This window comes from Pteropus alecto, unplaced genomic scaffold (genome assembly GCF_000325575.1).
Source record: "Pteropus alecto unplaced genomic scaffold, ASM32557v1 scaffold45, whole genome shotgun sequence".
Lineage (NCBI taxonomy): Eukaryota > Metazoa > Chordata > Mammalia > Chiroptera > Pteropodidae > Pteropus > Pteropus alecto.
In genome coordinates, this window is record NW_006442491.1 from 39,939,792 (window position 1) to 39,953,703 (window position 13,912).

General features: G+C 64.9%; 1 long non-coding RNA gene across 3 annotated transcripts; it reads right to left on the minus strand.

Annotated features, from left to right (window-relative positions):
• Positions 1-8,679: 8,679 nt before the first annotated feature.
• On the minus strand, positions 8,680-13,654 carry LOC112471038. Of its 3 annotated transcripts, none has more exons than XR_003043202.1 (4): positions 13,136-13,654; positions 12,635-12,877; positions 11,532-11,652; positions 8,680-11,391 (listed from the first exon to the last, which is right to left on the minus strand). It is a non-coding gene; the product is annotated as an uncharacterized LOC112471038 (long non-coding RNA). The 3 variants fall into 3 exon arrangements; XR_003043203.1 differs by having other exon boundaries at positions 12,611-12,877; XR_003043204.1 differs by lacking the exon at positions 12,635-12,877.
• Between the last annotated feature and the right edge of the window lie 258 nt (positions 13,655-13,912).

The window sequence follows — 13,912 nt, forward strand, 5'->3', positions numbered from 1 at the left end:
CGATAGCTTCTCAGGCAGTGACTTACGTGCTCCCGGCTGCCGTTCGCGGTGTGGGCTTTGCACGCGGCAGGCGCCCAGTGGGCTCACTGGAGCTCGGGGAGGGAGGCTGCCCACGGGACGTGGCACCCACATCTGCGAGCCCACCCCACAGCCACCAGGCTGTTCCCAGCTCAGGCTCAAACACTTGAGCCCTCCCCCGGCGTGCCTCTGTGTGTCCCCGTGAGCCTGAGTCCCTGTTACCAGAAGTGGAAGAGAAATGGGCCGGCGGAGGCCAGTGTGGCAGGCCGGGTGCACTGACGGGGCCAGGGAGGCCGGATGCAGTGACGGGGCCAGGGAGGGCTTCTGCTGTGCAGGCGTGCAGGGGCTCGGCCTCCCCCAGGCACCTGTTTGCAGGAGAATCGGGGGCCAGGACCAAGGGCCCGGCTGCTCCCGGTGCCTGCGTCTCCCGCTGCCCCGAATGTCCCGCCACATCCTCTTCTCTTATCCAAATCGCCGTGTTTCTCAGGGTTGAGCTCAAGGTCACCTTCTCTGTGAAGACTTCCTCATCGAACGGCGGCCCTCCTTGGTCTCCCGAAGCCCTTCCTTCATGCTGCTGTTGTGGCTGCTGACTCCGCTCGGCTGCTGATGGAGAGGTGACCCTGAACCCGGCATGGGCCACCGGCCACCTCGCTGCCTCCCCACTGCGGGCCTCCTCACACCGCAGATGGAAATAAGGGCCCAGATACTGGGCAGCTTCCTAGGGCCGCAGCACGTCAGAGGCGGAGCTGGGGTGTGAGCTCTGGCTGTGGATCCAGCATAGGTGGCTTTGTGAGGGCAGGAGCCCCAGGCGGGCGCCTGGGTCTGCTAGGCTCAGAGGGAGCGCTGGGGGCCTCTGGGGACCTGAGGCTTCTGGGCGGGGTCCCTCCTGGTTCTGGCAGGCGGGACTGCTATGCTCAGCTCCCCACACCCCTCCCGTCATCGCCTCTGGGTGGGCACCCCCGGCACCCCACCCTCAGACAGGGAGGCTGAGGCAGAGGGAGGGACAGTGACTGGGGCTGGATCCCACAGCGAGTGAAGTGGCAGGATTCGTGGGGCTGTCAGCACCGGGGGCCCGAGGGAGTGTGGCCGACAAGTAGCTGAGCTGCATGGGTGACGGTTGGGGCCTTAGGGTTGGCGTCCACCATGCACGCTGGGAGACAGGCTATAGTACAGATGGTCTCCCAGCCTCGTCTCTCGAGGGTGGGCCGCAGAGAGCCGGCTCCCCCGGGTGCCCACCTGAGACCACTGGGGTCCGAGCTGGTGGGGTCCCGAGCATGCACAACTAGCGGGAAAATGCCCAGTGGCCGGGCATTTGCCACACACAGTCCTGTGCCCAGGATGGCTGGTCGGCGTGGACGTGGCCAGGACTCAGGCCCCACGGTGACACCCACCGTGCAGGAGCCGTGGGGTGGCCCGGGACCCCATCCAGGGTTTGTCCAGGCCCTAAGCCTTTCCCGCTGCAGCCCTGCACTGCTCTTGAGAGATGCCCGGCAGCAGCCTGAGGCCCAGGGGCTCCAGGAGGCCGGCAGCATCTCCCCCCCTCCGCTTCCCCTTGTTGCTTAAGGCAACCCCGACTCGCAGACCAAGAGGGAGGCCTCCCTGCGGAGCGTTCGGACAAGGCTTCCTTTAGCAAGCCATGAGCACTCAGGACGGGAGGCTGGGCTGTGTGCGTGGACCCAGGCTGGGGGCAAGGAGGGCCAGGGTCTGCCCGGAGGCCCCTCACCCAGCCCTCTTGCCAGCCTGAGATGCATGCACGGGAATGCCGCCCATCCCAGGGTGCGGACGAGCTCTGCCGAGGGCCTCGAGCAGGGGCCCCGTGGCCCCCTCGGCCGACTGACTTACCGGGGCCAGGCTGGGCAGGGCTGGCCTCCCTCAGCAGAACTGGTGCCAAAGGCTCACAGGGACCCAGATGTTGGGGGCTCCGGATAAACCGGCAGGAAAGGGCAAGACCAAATCTGCGCGTGCCGCGGCTGGCCAAGAGCAGCACACGGAACCGGGCTCCAAACCCTGCTCTGCGTGCATGCGTGTGCGCGTGCATGCGTGTGCGTGTGCCAGGTCCCCGTGTCCATGCGGGGGAGTCAGGGCGAGGGAAGCTATGTTGGGCGCAAAGCGAAGCTGCAGCTTCCCTTTCTGTGCCCTGGGAAACCGTTTTTGGGAAAATAAGGTAACGCCGTCCGCAGCCCCAGCCCCGGGAGCCTGGGAGCCCGATGTCCCCGGCCCTTGCCTGGCTGATGCTGGAGTTCGGGTCCGCGGGGTGACTGGCTGGAGCCTGCGTTTGCAGCGCTGTGTGGGGTGCAGTAAACGTGGCCTGTACCCCCGAGACAGCACGCAGAGGGAGGACTCGGGCCATCGGGCCACGGAAGAGGGAGGGGCCGGTCTGGCCGCAGCCGTGGCGGGGTGGCCTGTGCCGAGGTCCCATTAACAGTGAGGGTGGCTCCGAGCTGGAGCCAGTGATGACTGAGAGGGGGAGCGGGATGCGGTCCAGGACGCCCCCCGTGCCGCCTCCTGCCCCGGCCTGCCCCGCGCCGAGCAAACAACTCAGGAGCCCGACCCAGGCAGGAAGCGGGCAGGCCTGGCTGCGGCCGGACTCCAGGCCGGACTCCAGGCCGGACTCCAGGCCGGTCCAGCAAAGGGCAACCAGGGCGTGGGTGGGAGGGGTGCATCTGCTCAGGAGCGGGGGTCGGTGTCATTCTCACGTTCCCAGAGACAGTGGTGCTTGTTTCAGAGTTGGGGAAACTGAGGCCTGTGGCCCCTGCCCCAGCGGGGCTGCTCTGGCAGAGCAGAGGGAGCAAAGTGTGTGCCCCTCAGGCCCACTTCCAAGGAGGGTGGCAAAGCTGCCTGGCCAGGACGTGGTGTGGGGGTGATACCTGTTTCAGTGAAGACCGGGGCTTCCTCCCACCCTGGCCACTGTCCCTCTGACAGGCCCCCAACATAGCTAGGGGACAGCCTGAGCCCTCGGGGACGTACAGCAGCCCTGGAGCCACCACCCAGGTCCCCTCCAGGTATTCGTCAGGTACTCTCCAGGCACCCTCCAGGTACTCCCCAGGTCCCCTCCAGGTACTCATCAAGTACACTCCAGGTACTCTCCAGGTACTCCCCAGGCACCGGCCGGTGGGGACACCTGCCTTGCCCTGCCCAGCCCAGCAGGGGCGTCATTTGACCTCCGGAAGCTGCTTGGAGCTTCTACGGGCCCAGCATGGACCCCATAGCAGCACCTCTGCTGCCAGGAGCTCTGTCCAGTCTGTGGCGTGGACAGAGCAAGGCAGACAGTGCCCAGGTGAGCGTGTCCTCCTGACCTCCTGAGACCAGACGAGGCTGCGCCCCCCAAGGCTGGACTCAAACCCCACCCATGCTCACCGCGCCCAGCGCTCCGAAGCTCCTCGGCCCCCGGGGGAGGAGCTGGTCACAGTCTCCGAGTGGCAGTGCCGAGTCAGGGCGCTTCTCATCCCTGCTCCAGGGTCACCCCCCAGGAGTCGCGGGGAGGAGCTCGGCTTTTATGTGCAGTTATTAGTGTTTTAAAGTCTTCTGCGGACTCCCTTGCCCGCCCTGGGTGACCACGCTCACCTCCTCCCGCGTCCCGAGCCCTGGCAATCACGGTCAGTTTAGGGGGAGCAGAGGAGAGTCTGGAGGCACGGCCGAAGGTCAGTCTGTGTCCCACCCTGGCTCCTGGGCCAGAGGCTCAGGTCCCACGTCGCCACATCCAGCCACCTCTCCAGTCCCTGCTCATCCCATGACAGCGACCTGACCTATCTGTCACCCTGACGGCCCACACACAGCAAGTGCTTAAAACCAGCCAGCATCCCAGGCCTTGGACACAGCGGTGTTTGTCGGCGCCCGGCGACACAGAGGTTTGGCGAAGGACCGAAGCCTGGGTGACAGCCACAGTACGGTCCAGCTCTGCACAAGTTGTGACCGAGCTGGCTCTCGGCAGTGCCTGGGGGTGTCCGGGCCTCCGAGTGGGGGCCGTGGGCGCCAGGGAGGGAAGCCGGAAAGTACAGACGGCTCACGGCCGGTCAGGCCCGACCCTGCCCCTGGCTCTGTCCTGTCGCTGCCACAGCGACGCAGGTCGAGAAGCCCACTGGACAGTGCTGTCGACCTTCCGTTTTAAGCAGTCACGTGTGCTTCAAAGAACTCGAGGGGGAAATGCCACCCAGTACATTTATTTCGAGTCACCGTTTCTGCTGGTCTTCCTTTATTTCTGGAGACCTGCTTCTTCCTGCTGTCACGTCCCTTCCGCCTTCAGCGTTTCTGGCTGAAGTCCCCTCCACTGAGAGGACCTGTGTTTTACCGGCCGCCCTGAAAGCAGACGCAGAATCCGGGCTCGGAGCGCCCCCATTAGCCCTCCGCGGCTGTTGCCCCCCGGCCTCCGGCCTCCACCGGCTCCCCCGGGAAGGTTCGGCCACTCGATCGCCGTTTTCCGTGCGGCGTGTTGTCACTGGCCGCTTTCGAGACGTTTTCTTTGGTTTTCAGCAACTTGATTATTGTTCTGTTGTTGTTATTGTTGTTTTCGTCCATCCTCTTTGGGGTCCTCTGAGCTCCTTGAGTGTTTCGATGTGCGTCTCTCACCAGATGTGGGGTGTTTCAGCCATTATTCCTTCACGTTACTTCTCGTCGCCAAGCCCTGTCCCGTCTTCCTGAGACCCCGGCAAGCGTGGGCCTCGTGCGGGTCCCTGAGCCCCGCTCAGTCCGTCTCCTCCAGAGCGGGTACTTTCTCCTCGGCCTCAAGTTCGAGACCTTTCTCTCCCCCTCCCTTCCGTGCGGGGTCCCGCGGCGCCTTCATTTCAGATTCTGAATCTTCAGTTCTAAAACACTCGCCTGTGTGTTTTGTCTCATATCTGCAGCTCCTCCGCCGAGAGTTACCATCTCGCTCATGCCACATCCACTGCGAGTGTGTGTGCTTGTGTGTGCGTGTGCACGTGTGTGTGTGCGCGCGTGTGTGCGCGTGTGTGTGCGTGTGTGTGAGCGCGTGCTTGTGTGTGTGAGTGCGGGTGTGTGTGCGTGTGTGCGCGCGTGTGCGTGTGTGTGCGCGTGTGTGTGTGAGCGCGTGCGTGTGTGTGTGAGTGCGTGTGTGCGCGCATGTGTGGTGTGTGCGCATGTGTGTGCGTGTGTGTGTGGCGGCACACGGCAGTCATCGAAGCTGCCGGTGGCACGGGGCCATCGGGGCCATCGGGGCCAGCGTGCCGTCACTGTCCTTTCTCTTAAGCATTGGCCGTTTTCCCGGTGCCTGTCGAGTAGCTTCGTTCTGCATCCTGAACATTGAGCTGCCACGCCGTGTGGCCTCTGGGTCCCGTTTGCATCCCCTGGGGACGCTGGCACTCGTGTTTTACTGGCAGGCCCACCTCACCACCTTCTCGTCACCGCTGCTGGTTGGGGTCTGTCCCCCTGTGCACCTCCCAGTGGGTCTCAGACTTGCGAGGAACCACACGCAGAATTCGGAGGGCCTCTGTCTGCTCTCCCCACTCCTGCCCCCCACCTGCAGGGCCCCCTCCGGTTCCCTGGGGCCTCAGCAGCTGTTTGTGTCTCGTCTAGATTTTAGTCAAAGCAGTGAGGGGCCAGGCGCTGGCCGAGTCGGTACCTCGGGGCTGCATGCGAGATGCCACCTCCCTTGCTCCTTTCGAGGGCTTCCTGACAGTGACGCTTCGTGGGGAGATGCCCGTGAACCTGGAGGTGAGCGTGAGCGCCGGGCGGGGCGTCGGCTCGAGGAGCTGGGTCTTTGTCTGGGGCATTGGCCGGAGCCGACCTGTGTCTGGCGGGGGAGGCCGTGGCCAGAAGCGGGTCCGGTGACTGGGGCTGTGGCATCGGCGTGTTGACACAGTACCTTCCTTCTCCACGTCACGGTCGGACGAACACTCTCAGTCACAGGCAGCGACGTGGGGACCGGAGGGGCAGGCCCACCCTCCGCAGGTGCACGGAGTTAGCAGCTGGAGCCCGGGCCTCGCGTGCCAGGCACCCTTAGAGCCACTTCCGTTGCCTGGGACACAAAGTCCTTGCCAACCCACATTTCCTCACCCCGCAGCCCGGTTCCCGGGTCAGCGATGGACGGCAGCCGATGAGCTCAGTGCTGGCAGCAGCGGCGGTGACTCGGGGGGAGGGAAGAGACGGGAAGCAGAGGCACCACGCGCACCCGGCCGCGGCGACAGGCAGGAAGGGGGCAAGACTTATGGGCTGTGACAGCTTAATGGCCTTTGGCTGCAGCATCCCCTGGATGGGCCAGCGCCAGGAGCGGCTCTGGGCCTACACGCACTCCAGTCGCTGTCACTCGGCCGGCCCGGTGAGGCGGGGAGCGGCAGCCACGCGTTTCCCCCGGCCACAGGTTCAGGGGGCACCTCCTGCCACAGGTCCTGGTCAGCTTCAGAGGGACGGTGGGCAGGCTGGGAGGAGGCCACATCAAGGGCTGTCGCACAGCAGCTGGGAGGCACGGGGCAGTGAGGCCAGAGGCCCGAAGCACTGGCTCCACGTGCAGAAGCCTGGCCACACCCGGTCCTTCCGGATCTGGTGTCTGTTGGTTTGGGGAGAATGGTGAGGTCAGACAGGACTTGGACATGTCCCCAAGGAGCCCGGAATCTCCTGGGCAGCGAGAGATGCCCTCAGGGGCGGGAGGAGCACGGACGGGAGCCCCGTCTGCAGCTGCGGCCCCGTCTGTTCCCGTCGGTGGCGGCCACCATCCGTCCACCCCATTTTCAGCTGAGCTCCCGCCTCTGCGCTCAAGGCCTCCGCATCCAGCACCAGTGACGGCTCCACAAGTGCTCATGGGCCCCACAGACCCACGGCCCAGCCACCCCCCTTCCCAGCTCAGGGCCTGGGGCTTCTCTCCCTGGGGCGCCCCATCCAGTCTTTTGAGAAGACCAGCCACCTCTCCTGTGGCTGCTCGGTCAGGCCTAGAGCCACATGCAGCCACCCGTAGGCCCCACCCACCTGGCTGGAGCCCTGCTTCCTTGGAGGGGGGGCATCGAGCCACTGAAAGGGCTTGGAGTTGCGGTGGCCCCAGTGGCCGGGCAGGCTCTCTGCCCCTGTGGTCTCCGAGGCCTGTGTTCAGCCAGAGTTTGATTCTCTGCCGACTCTGACCCCTTGGGAGGTCCGCTTTTCTGTGGCGGGTGGGGCAGGAGAGAGACGAGGGGTGGGAGGGTTTGGCTCGGCTGAGGCCTGAGGACAGGGCCCCTGCACGCGTACCGGGGATACTGCCCCCCACTCCCCCCGAGGGGCCGCCGAGAGCGGGCGCGCAGCCCCCCGTGGCCTGCGTGCCTTTGCGGGGCCGGGTTGGAGGGAGAAGCCCTAGTCAGCCCTGTTTCCTGGAGACATAGCCCCTTAAGTGGCTTAGCACGCACGGGCCCCGGCACCCTGTGACTGCCCGGCTGCACCCCCTTGTCCCCAGTCAGTGAGCCAGCTCACCACAGCATCACCCGCAGGTGGCTGGTCAGTGGTGTCGCCGCTCCAGGTGTGAGCATCACGCTGAATCTGAATGAGCTGCCCAGGGGCCCGCGGAGGCCGTGGCGAGCGGGACCCTGTGATTTATCGTAAACTCTGAGGTCGCTGTGCGGCCTGTTGAGCGACGGGGCTGGGCCCCCCCAGGGGAATGAGGCTCCCCCACGCTGAGTGTGAGGGCGTCAGCCGCGGTGCCACCGTCTCACGAAAGAGGAAGAGGATGCTCACGGCGACACCTCCGCCGAATGTGGCGACCAACCTTCTGGTCTAAGGCAAACGGAGAGAGAGGCACTGTGGGCCGGAGGCAGAGGGGGCCGAGGCCGACGGAGGCGCTGCCCCCACAGCGGGCCCTCCGGGGAACGTGGAGACAGCAGCACAGCGGCGCGGACCACACGCCCGCGAGGCGGCGGGGCGGGCTCTCCCTGCTCCCCAAGGACCCCCCACGTTGACCCCGCGCCGGGAAGCACCGGGCCGGGGGCCAGCGAAGCACTCTGGGAGCCCGGCGAGGCCCGTTTTAACGGCGTTATTCATCGGCACTTTTACTCAGCGGCTGGCACGGCCCCAGCACGCCGGCGGCCTCCGCTGCTGGAGGGGCCGGGCAGGGCGGGGGCTTCCCAGGGGGACTCCTGCCCCCCGCACCGGCCCTCCCCAGGCCCCTCCCGCCCACCAGCAGCCCTCACTGTCTCTGAGAATCTGGAACCCAGACAGGGAGACGGGCTGAGGGGAGGAAGTAATATTTGCAACAGCTTCAAAACTCAAAAACCCCTGTGCATCAGTGGCTGGCCTTGAGCGTGGCGCCTGCTGTGGGGACCACAGTCTGCCCCGGAAACTCCTTGACCATGTCCCAGAGTGACACCCCAGCCAAATCCTTCGGCGTTCACACGCTGAAGCCTGGGGGGGGGCGGGGTACGGGGGAGCCATTGGCATCAGGCCATCCCACCGGAGAGACAGGATGGCTCGGCCTGGTCCCGCTGAGTCCGCCCAGCAGGATGCCCGCCGGGCTTTCTCCCTGAGCCGCCAGGGAAGGACCGAGATTGGGGGGGCCGGGGCGCCCAGGTGCGGGAGCAGCGTGGACGCCTGACGCAGGCCCCTCCCCCGTCCCCAGCCTGCAGGCCCCGGCAGCCACAGCATCGCAGTAATCAGCCACGAGGATGCTAAACATAAAAAGATTGCTTTCCGGGAAAAGTGCTGACGTGCGGGACGCTCTGGCGAAGACGGAGCTGGAGGGAGACGGGCTCGGATCCACACGGCGCACGGAGGCTCAGACTTTAATCAATTTTCAACCCTTGAAACGAAAACAGTCTTGATTTATGAAATTCCACAGGTCGGTTCTTCTCTCCGGCGCCCGGTGTTGGGAGCAGGGTCCTGCCCCCAGGCCACCCTGCCCGGCGTGGGGGGGACATCCCCGGGAAGCCCCACGCCCGACCGTCCCCACAGCGCGTGTCAGGGATGCCGCATTTGCGCTCATCGCTGGCGTTTGCTCAGCGCTCTGAGACCTCGCGTGTGCCACTGGGACCAGCAGTGGCTCTCAGACTGACCCTGACCTCAGGGGTCAGTGTCCAGGAGGCGCACAGATGACCAGTCGAGGGAAGACAGTTCTCTCCGCTCCCCCGACCAGGACGAACAGGCCGCACTCGGGGGTCTGGCGGAGACCTGTGGGCACTCCGAGCTTCCGCCCACTCCAGTGCTCGGGCTTGCCGCCCCTGCCGGCTCTGGCCACTGAGGCGAGGCCCTCGGCTGATCGTTGGAATCAGCGATTTGAAGCAAAGTTTGGACGCCTCGTGTCACCACGCGCCCGAACCCGCCGGACAGATAAAGGAGCAAAAGCCGGCAGGTCATTTCCTGACGCTGGACGGTGGGGCCTTTCCAAGCTGCACAGAGGGGAAATGGACAGATCGGACACGCGAACACTGAAGACGTCTGGGTGGTTAGAGACCATCGCTCAAATCAAAAGCAAGTGGCAAACCAGGAGAAAGCTCCACAGTGCGTTCCAGACGGACGGCTCGGAGCAGCCTCACGGAGCGGCGCGACGTTAGCAGGAAAATGGGCAAAGGACTTGAACAGGTTTGTAAACTGCACTCCAGCCCGTCAGCTTGTGACAAACGCCGAGTTTCACCTGAATGAGAGAAACGCCCCGAAAGCATCGCTGACGTTCTGTTCATCTTCTGCCAAAGCAGCAAATAACGTTTTGAATTGTAAAACCAATTCTGGCCAACGAGCGGGAGGCCGCCACACCGCGCAGCAGTAGCGTGAGCTGGCGGGCTTTTTTTGGAGGGCAAGGAGGTGGGGCAAGGGGGTGCGTTTTGGCACCGTGTACCAAAATCCCAGCTCGATTCATAGAAATATGTCCTCAGGAGATACATCTCTGCATGAAGGGTCACTATGCATCACACGCAAAGCTGGAAACGATCTGCGTAAGTTAAATAAATGACGGTAAAATGGTGTGTAGCCCCTGAAAACGCTACAGGACATTAATGACGAGGAATGGTGCCCGTGATGAGCTGCCAGGTGGAATGAGACAGAGTAACAAAAACCAGGGCTTTGCGGGCGTGTTTCACAAGAATGGAGTGGCGAGTAAACAGGTCGTCAAGGTCACGTGGGGGGACTCTGGTCATCCCCGCGAATGCTGGCAGGTGACCAGGGGACCTTCGTAAACTTTCTTGCCGTAAATCAGGAGAAATTACACCACAAACTGGTCAGTTTCCTAGCTCACATTCTGACTAATCGTTTTTCTGCCCCCGGTGATTTTGCTCTATAACTCACTTTCAGTCAAGTTACTTGGAGCCATACTGCAAAGAGCCATGCACTTGAACTAGACCAGCAAGCCCAGGCCAGGAAGACGGCACCTTCCTCACGGGGCTCTGGGTCCAGCATGTCCATCGCTGCAGCAACGGACAGGGGCAGGGCATGTCACCCCACTGCAGCAGTGGGGGCAGGGGCAGGGCATGTCACGACACTCCCCCTGCCATCGAAACGGAGTTTTTAAAAGGTAAGGCAGGCGATGGCGAGGTGAGCGGGAGCAGCCTGCATGCGCCTGCCTCTCAGATGTGAACACAGGGCGCGTAGACGCGGGGTTCTCCCAGGACGGGGCACAGAGGCTGAAGGTCCAGCAGGCCTCCCGGCCTGGCCGAGGATGAGAAACGTGCTTCCTGCAGGTGAGTCCCCGACCCGGGCACTGGGGCCGCCTCCAGAGAGCCCCCAGCCCGGTGTGTAAGGCCGTGTCCCCTGCCTCTCCCCGCCCTGCTTCCTGCCACACCCTTTCTCCTGTGCAGGGAAGGTCACGCTCGGGCCTGCATGTAGAAGCTGCGTAGAAGATTCGAGACAGGTTCTGATCAGCTCACTCAGGAGCTGAGCCCAAGTCCTCGGCCAGGCGCCGGCTCTGCCCGCTGAGAGGGCCGGGCGGAGGTGGCAAAGGGAGCTGGGCTTGGTGTCTTCCTTTTCAGGCTGTGGATGAGACGGTGCCAGTGCCGGGCGTGGAGAGACACACCGCAGGACGCACGGCCCTGAGCGGACGGCGTGCTCCCGGGCTTACAATGCCAGGCCGCCTGCCACGCGGGGCGCCCTGCGGGGAAGCGGGGTCCCTCACCCGTCCAAGGCGCTCGAGCTCAGCAGAGCGCTGGACCAGCACTGGCCAGACACCTGTGGGCTTCTGCTCCCGGCCTGCACTCTGGGTCCCGGGGCCCTGAGCAGGTGGCCTGCCCTACACCTTGTTGACCGGCCCCCCTCTCTACGCCTGCTGACGCCGGCAAAGATGCCCCTTTCTCCTGTGGCTGCTGGAGCTGGTGGCCAAGGCAGGACCCAGGCCTGGGCGGCCTTCCTCTGCAGGCTCCAAGGCCCAGGGCGGCGGGCGTGCTTCTGAGCCAAGAGCACAGAGAGGTGGCCTCTGTCCTCAGGTCACTGCTCCTGCCTCACCAGGGCCCCTTCCTCTACAGGCAGGCTCCCGCTGGCCTCCTGGAGACAAGGAAGGAAGGAAGGGACGAGGGGGTGGTGACAAGAAGTGGAGGCCCAGTGCCGGACACTGCCCAGCCTGCCCCGCGTCCCCCGTGGCCTTCAGGGCGCCCCTGCCACAGGCGGCCAGCAGATTCGCTCACCTCCCTGGGCGTCGCCTGCCTTCTCAGACCCGAGCGGTGTCACCTGGTGTGGGAGCTCTGGGACCAGGAGTGGGGGGCACACAGCTCAGAGGTGCCGCCACAGGGAAGCCGCTGACTCGGGCTAGAGAAGGGAAACAGGCTGAGGACTGGGGGCCTGCAGCAGGGCGCAGAGATGGGGGCCCCCAGGAGACAGTGCCATGTCACCGCATGCGGCGGTGGACACGGTCACGCCTCCCTGTGCCCCAGCATCCCCACACCTCTGGTCCCGCCCGGCCAGCTGCTGCCGCCCCAATGCAGGGTGCGGCCAGGCCTGAGGGGGCCACAGCGAGGCGGAGACCACCCTCTCCTTGGAGAGGAGCCGCGCAGGGCGGTCCGGATCCCGAGGAGGCGCCCGGCGGCGGACCGGCCCTCTGAGGCTCAGCCGGGGCACGGCCGCCCCCTCCTGGCCCAGTGCGGCACTGCAGGGGCTCAAGGGCCAGCCAGGCAGGCAGGACATCCCGCCCTCGCCGCTGGACCCTGTGCCCCTTTGGCGGACGAGGAAGCTGTAAGTGGACGAGGAGACTTGAGCGTCCAGCCACCCCGTTTTCAAGATGGGAAACTGGGGCTGGAAGGAGCAGGGGCTGGAGAAAGGTCCTGGCTGGGGACGCGCTGGGGGAGGGGCTGGCGGAGACGCGGCCCATGCCAGGGGCCAGGGGGACCTTCCGCCCTCGCAGCGAGGGGACCAGGGGACCGGCTGCTGGAGACCGCCCCGCAGGTCAGCGCTGGGGTCAGGATCGTGTCCAGCTCACGCCACTCGCCATCTCCACGCGGGGTCCTGGACACGACCCAGCCGCGCCCCCTCGGGGTCCTGCGCAGTGGGGGGCTCGCAGCCCTCAAAACCCCGGGGTGCCTGCGAGGCGGTGCGGCTCCCCCGTACTCCAGGAGCTGCGGGTCAGGAGCCAGCGCCCCTGTGGCACACCTGAGGCCACCCCGCGGTGCGACCCCAACCCCTCGGTTGTCCCGCTGCAGAGAAGCCCCCGCCCACCGAGAAGTCCCCGCCCGCCACGCCGACCACCGCGCGGGGTGCGGGGCCTCCGTACCCGCCCGCGCTCTCCTGCACGTACAAACCCGGCGCGTCTGACAGCGGGAAATGCGGAAGGAAGAGGCAGCCGGGGACACGGGCGGGTCGGCCTTGGGGCGCCCCGGTTCCCCCCGGTTCCTCCGCACGGTCCATGGCCGGCGGCAGGTCCGCGGAAGCGGCTCCTTCTCACGCGGCCCGCGCCGCACACTGCCACCCTCAGCGGCCGTGGGAGGGGCTGCCGGGCGCCTCTGTGGGTGGTCGCAAGGCGGGCGACCACCTGGCACACCTAGGACATAGACAGATGTCCCCCACCAGCACGTCCCTCGGATACAACTCAGCCCTCCAGTGGGTCCCGTGTCTCCCGGGCCTGCTCCCAGGGGCCCCTGGGCCATGCCGCCTGGGGCGGTGCTTTTCCACTGCGGCCCTGTGGGGAGGGTGAGGAAGTGGCGCTGCCGCCCAGCACAGTTCCGGTCCCGCCCGCGTGGCCAGGCGGTCGCGCCCTCTGTGCCTGTCAAGGCCCCGGCTGACCCAGCAGGGCACTCACCCCACGCGGGATCCAGGGTGATGGCGTCACATGACTGAGCCTCAGCCTCCGTCAGCCCCGAGCCACCCAGGGAGCCAGCGGGGCTGTGGGCTCATTACTGATGGGCAAATAAAGGGCAGTGTGCCCTCCACACCCCCGCCTGCCCCCTGAGAATCCCAAAGAAAGAATTACGTCGTCAAACATTTCCCTGCAGCCCGGAAGACACGTCACTGTGAAACCCGGTGACGCCCACGTGGCCTGCCGTTTCCTGTGCACAAATGTGCGGTCTCTGAGTAATTCTGGGGTCACAGGTCCCCAGGGAGTGGTCTTGCTCTGAGGACAATGAGGCCGAGAGCAGCTTGTGAGTAACCAGTGAAGCCTCGCCCCCCGACAAGGGGCTCTGAGGTTCTTGGAAGTGTCCCCACTCGGCGGTCTGCCGCCCTGCGGGGGGACCGCCCCTCTCGCCCCCAGGAACACGCAGGCATCCCCCACACGTACACGCACACGCACACACACGTGTTTGCACACGCTCCCACGCCCACACACTGGTGCACTGAAACCTTCAGGTTTCATTGAAAGTTTTCCAGACTAGCGAAAATAATCTTCAAAATCTGACATGTGCTTTATGCTGAGTGCGTGTCTCAATCCAGATACTACATTGCATCAGAAAGTGTTGAAAACACTTAACTTTCACAAAGTTAATAGTCAAAGAAGGACACTCACATACCTAAGTTGTTCCAAACTTAATGGTTTTCAGTAACTGAATCGAATTTGGCTTGAAATTTGAAATTTAACTGA